The sequence below is a fragment of the Polypterus senegalus genome, chromosome 1, assembly GCF_016835505.1.
Source record: "Polypterus senegalus isolate Bchr_013 chromosome 1, ASM1683550v1, whole genome shotgun sequence".
In the NCBI taxonomy this organism is placed as follows: Eukaryota; Metazoa; Chordata; class Cladistia; order Polypteriformes; family Polypteridae; genus Polypterus; species Polypterus senegalus.
Window position 1 is genome coordinate 58,282,291 of NC_053154.1, and position 6,151 is coordinate 58,288,441.

Genomic DNA, 6,151 nt, shown 5'->3' on the forward strand with positions numbered 1-6,151 from the left:
ACAGTGGAGCATAGAGGTTAAGGCTTTGGACTTCATACCTTGATGTTGGGTGTCCAAATCTCACTACTGACACTGGGCAGCCATTAGCAGGTCACTTCACTTGCATGTTCTCCAATTGGAAAAGCAAAATAAAAGTAACTAATTGTACCTCAAATATTGTCAGTCGCCTTGAATAAAGGTGTAGCCAAATAAGTAAATGTGAAAATTCTGCCCACATATAAACTGAAGAAAACTGGCACACAAGTGTAAACTGTTTTCTGTGCAGGATAAGATTTTGATTTAAAGTCACAACATATGGACAGTCCCACAGAAAGTAGGTTCATGGTTTGCCCTTGGTATATATTTATGTTTGCCTTTCTCATAAATATATACAGCGTGTATGATATTTAGATTTTTACATATTTACACACAATATTATATCTGTATATTACATATACAAAATATATACACACACACACAATGAATACTAAAATATATCTACTTAGTTCTGCAATACCATTAACAACATTCACCACACACTTAATAAATAAATGACCTTAACAAAAAAAATACTTTGATAATGACGCTTAACAATGACCAATACACCAAGAATCATTTAACACAAATGCTGTATTACAGCCAACAATAAAAAACACGAAGATCAAAACAAAAACGACACAGTTTAAACAGGGGGGAAAACACGCCGGTATTCCTTTTGACAATATACTTAATTATAAGGAGGAATTGTTTTCATGAGCAAATGCATAAATGGAATATAATGGTATATGATCCTGACAGTTTCTGTGGGAGGACACAAACAAATGCAAACATTTCCTAAGAAACTCAATAGTAGGTTTTCTACAGAAGTTACAGTAAAAAAGTGCAAATAGTTTCATCTTGTATCAAGTGTCAGTTACATGAGAAGCAGTCAAACGTATTTATACAAATTCACATACTGAACAGATATTCACCTCCTAATACCATATATATATATATATATATATATATATATATATATATATATATATATATATATATATATATATATATATATATATATATATATAGTTTGCTTATTTCTTAACGTACATATTCAGTCATAATCTAATCGCAGCTATAGTATTTGCTGCCTTGAGCGTTACGCTGGCTGTCAATTTCCCGAAGCCTCACGTTTCTTCTCATTCCACCCACCGCTTGGCACTTCGGAACTAACCAGGAGGATACCGGGGTCATAACTCTCTAGCCTCCCGGAGGAAGCATCCCTTCTCTCGCGCTCGCTCTCCGCCTCAAGCCGCTCGCCCCTCCATTGACTTGAAGAGGCACTCCGGCTGGTTCACTAAATCATATTTCTGCGCCCGTAACACAAACGTCGCACGCTGGACGGGTTCAACTGAGGATAGAAGCAATGTTTCACTCTTTTCGAGCCGCCTGCCGGAGTTTGTCCGAGTTGGTTGTACAAGTAAAATTCAAGTGCACTAAACTTGTCCTGCAACGAGCGAACCAAAAGAATGCCTTCCACTCTGGAGCAAAATTGTCACTTTTCTTGCCCAGCCTCCTTACCTGCGTGATTCACTAGCACAGGCCTCAAGATGAGAAGATTCTCATGTCCTCCTGAACCTCTTGCAAAAGGTTTTCTGTAATAAATTTGCCGTTGCACTTTCCGTAACGAGCGGTGCCAGGCATCTCCGTTGGAAAGCAGACTTTCATTAACTTCACTGTGCTGGTGGGTGTGTTTATTTTTGGCGTGTGCGAAGACAAATTTTTTTGGGCAAAATTTATACCCAACGCTTTCTCGGTTCTGCAGCGCGCGATCAACCGGCTATCACCGCCGTTCCAGTTGCACTGAGCCCAGGTCCGCCGTGTCGCATTATATAATGAACCCTGGCCTGCAATCGGTTCTTCTTTCAAGCCCGCTTGTCATCCCTTTAACTTTTCCCACATTTTGAATGTATTTTTTACACGCCTGATTAATAAATAAATAAGTTGACTTATGAAATAATGACCAATTTAAGATTTCATTTTTATCACTTAAATGGGGGAAAAGAGGGAAAAGCAGAAGATGAGGGGCTCCATGACAGACAGCACATCTGACACCGCACACTCCGTGATCGCGACTCTGCAAATCTTCTTTTAAAATTACTTCTTACTCTCCAAAATCCCAACATTCGGCAAAAGGCGAAGTGTGCGGCGGATTCGAAATGAAAGGAGCGATGATCGTTGCATGCAGCAGGAAGCGCTGCCGCAAGCAGGCTTGATCTTACTCGCTGTAAATGACAAGGCACCTCTAACCTACGGCTTTGTGTTTTGTTGTGTATTTTTCCTGCAATTTTCTCGCTAATCGGAGAGGGGGGAGTTGAATACCTTTCTCTGGCTGTGATGTGTCCCGGGGTTGCCCTCTGCGTTGTTAGAGACGCCGATCCATGGAGAGCTAATGCCGATTTGGGAGGTTGGAGGTTGGAGCAAAACAGGGCAGAACCTTCGACCCTGAGGGACCCCCGGCTGGCAGGCTCGCGTGGAAGTGAGACGCAGACGAGGCAAAGATACACAGGGAGCGAGCGAGAAAGAGAGAGAGAGTGCGAACGAGCAAGGGGGTAGTGGGGGCGAGAGAGAGAGAAACGGGTAGAGCGAGCAGCCTCGATCTGGGAGCAGGGAGCCTGAGAGAGCACAGCAGCGTAGTAAGAAGGGACTGCCACTGGGGTCAAGGAGCAGAGCACGGGAACTCAGCAGCGCACGCGCGCGCGCTCTTGTGAACGCGCGCTGACGCGTGAGCGCACGCGCGTTAAGACTGAGAAAGTGCATTCACCTATAGAAAAACGTGTTTTATTGTAACAAATGAACGATGTGATTATAAAACAAATACCTTCCGTTCAAATGAATTGTGTAGACTTACGGTGTATCGAAATCAACAAAAATTGACATCTCTTGTGCTTTACTGAAACACAGTCAGTTAGTGATGTTATCTAATGAATGTATATAAAGTAGAGATTCCGATCTTCGCGTTTTCTCTTTGTGAATGCCGGTTGAAACATTCGGGATTAAGGCAAAATTGGTGTTTAGGATTAAACAGACAGCCGCGCAGCGAGCGGAAGGTGCAGCAAAACACGGTGGCCGCTGGAGTCGATCGATGCGGTGAGAACAAAGCCGTCTAGGCAGCGATGGATGGCAAGGAGCAATGTTTCTTTTGAAACAAAATAAGGATACAAAACGGGACTTCAGACAGAGAACATATTTTAATCAGAGCCAAACGATCGCGTTGCGAATATCTCCTTTTTACTGTATCTTTTACCTGCAGATGATTAGCTAGATGAGCGTATATCGTAATACAATATAATCATTCTGCCAACTGGAGCAAAAACGGATAAGACAGAGAGCGATGTGAGAGGAAATACCTCAAGATTCACGAAAATCTGCTACACTGTGCGGTATACATTACAAGAGCTGCTACAAATTATAATACATATTTAGGAAGAGATTCGAATAATAAAAATTCCCACATTTAAAAGTTATTTTGCATCTAAATATAATTGGGTTTCTTTAACCGCTCGATCCATTGTAATGTCACAGAGATACAGGGAACATATCCATCGGGTACTTGGAACCAACACCGGACGGGGCGCAAACCCATGGCAGCGCGCTTGCGGGTGACAATACTATTTAGCAGTGGGATTTGAAGTCGGTTCTAGTTTTATGTACTTTATATGTTAAGCGCATGTGATCGAATATATTTTCTCATTAGGGTTATTCAATTACATAATAAAATTAATAAATCATTAAGATATTAAAAAAAATCGAACATTTTTGAAACATTATAGTTACGCTGAATTTATCTTTCCTGTTTTTTCTTTCTCTGTCCCAAGTGTTGTTTGCATTTAGTATGCAGCCTTCGAACCCTTGTCGATTTCCCAGTGTTTTCTCCCACCCTGTAGAGTCTTTCCCGAACGTCCTACTGGTTGTTAATTCAAGCAACGAGAGAAGCGTATAAGATTTTTAACCGACAATAATAAAACATCATTGGTAATATTTAACTAGATTTTTAAATATACTTTTAATTTTCCTACGAGACAAATAATGTATATCTATCTAAACATCTAGATAGATCTCTGTTATATGACGTCTTTCTTGCACAATGCAGTTTGTTAGTTGTAGTAACAGTACTCCTGTCACAGGTACGTGTAGTGAAATTCTAACTGACTATAAAAAAAAGCCCCGCCAGTCTCCGGTGCCATAAGATACAAGGATCTTATTAAAATACTGTACATACTGCACTTTATTAGCACAGAATGCTGTAAAAATAAAGCATGTTGTGTGACATTTTATAATGACTTTAAAGAAAATTTATATATATAAAGATACCAGCCAAAAATTAATGATCAACAATTTTACTAGTCTTTATACTGCAAGAACGGCAGTGAACTGAAAAAAGTGTCAAGGGCTGCATTTCAGTCATTTTTTGATACAGTGGTTATCTCTGCTACCTTACAGATCCAGCATCCTGCTTCTTAGTCCTGCTCTTCATCCGTGTGGAGTCTATGTGTTCTGTCCATTTCTTCATGACTTTTAATCTGGGTGGTCTAATTTTCTGTCCCATATCCCAAAGACAAGCAAGAGAGGATAGCTTGTGACTCTAAGATGGCACTGGAATGGTGATGGTATGTGTTTGTGTGTGCTCTGTGCAGTGCTGTTTTACATTTTGTGCCCAGTGTTGTCTGGATAATTACCAGCCTACAAGCCTGAATTAGATATTTATGTATTATTTGATATAGTATTTTGAAATTTTGTAGTATGTACTGTATCAGGTGCTACACAAGACATAGAAAGTGTTAAATCGGAATTTCATATTATACCTTTCACAAGAAGCAAACAGTTTAAAGATAGAGAAGACTACAAGTAATTCATTTTTTGTACAATCTCTGTATTTTACATTTAGTGCTTCACTCAAGATAAACACTATACACACACTTTAAATTTGTGAACAATACAAGAAAAAAAATTCTAGTTTTAAAAATAGCCAGAATATGTAAATGTTTTATAACACATCACCACAGCTGGAAAGTAAACTTTAATTTCATGTTTTACATTCTGTGACATTACAACAGTTGTGCAACTAAGCTAATCATGTACCTTGCACATCTAAATAATAATAATAATAGTATGGAAGATATATTTTAATACTCAATCCAAGTAACAAGTCACACAGAGTACAGAAAAAAATTAATTCAACATCACCACAAAAGTGATTCAAAAGAATGCCACTTTTTAATAATAGTAACATGCCCAACAAATTGCTTTAAGCAAGTCAAGAAAACTGAGAGTATGTATATGCAATTTTGAATTACAGTCTGGGAGATATTATTAATCACTTTAAAAAATAAAAACACCTATTATTATTATTATTATTTATTAACAAAATAATAATAATTTGAAATGAATGAATGAATATAGACTTATAATTAATTGAGATTTTATTTACCATTATGTAAGCCATACATTTAGCTAAGTAATTATTTGGATAACTATAGTTCTGTTTTTAGCATAACATTCACATTTTATTACCTTACTACTCTATGTGGATACATTTTAATTTTACCTCTTATTTCAATACTATTTAAACTTTATTATTATTTCTTGTATACATCTTCTGGAGTTATATTTTAATGTATGGTATTATACTTATTGTTTTCTGTATTGTGCAACTGTTACTACTCTGTATGAGACATGGATTTCAATGTATTCTTCAGATGTTACAATACATTTGAACTAGTACTTAAAAATGTTCTTCTTGAGATAGATGGAGAATTTTAGTGGTATTTTATAATTTGTTCTAAGGATGGACAGTCTTCTGAAATGGTCAGGGGTGTGCATGACGTGAGGTAAACATTGATGAGCCTTAAGTTTGTAAACCCCCAATTAGCAGGGGTCTGTAGTTCTGTCACATTTCTCCTGTGGAGAGAGTACAGAAACTTAAATTCAGTTATAGGTTTAAATCAAACCAGGCAAATGTACAATTATATGTGCCATCTACATCTAAAAATGTCAGAGTTCTTCAAGATTACATTAACGTTTTAAAGATCCATGAAATGAGTCTCTAAAGACTCCTTAGACAATTTGAACACACATAGAAGTTCAAAAGTACCCCATATTCTATATACTGTACACAACAGAGAGACAAAGA

The 6,151-nt window shown here is 37.7% G+C and overlaps 1 protein-coding gene across 3 annotated transcripts in view; it reads right to left on the bottom strand.

The window, feature by feature from the left end:
- Positions 1–4,476, bottom strand: part of mpped2a (metallophosphoesterase domain containing 2a) — a 267,488-nt gene extending 263,012 nt beyond the window's left edge. The window contains exon 1 of one of the 3 annotated variants that reach the window (XM_039749526.1): positions 4,455–4,476. The gene's annotated coding sequence lies outside the window, so the exon portion shown is untranslated. Of the gene's footprint in view, positions 1–1,539; positions 2,319–2,340; positions 2,571–4,454 lie in introns of those variants that run through there. The other 2 variants (XM_039749508.1, XM_039749517.1) reach the window with 2 other exon arrangements.
- Positions 4,477–6,151: the final 1,675 nt, after the last annotated feature.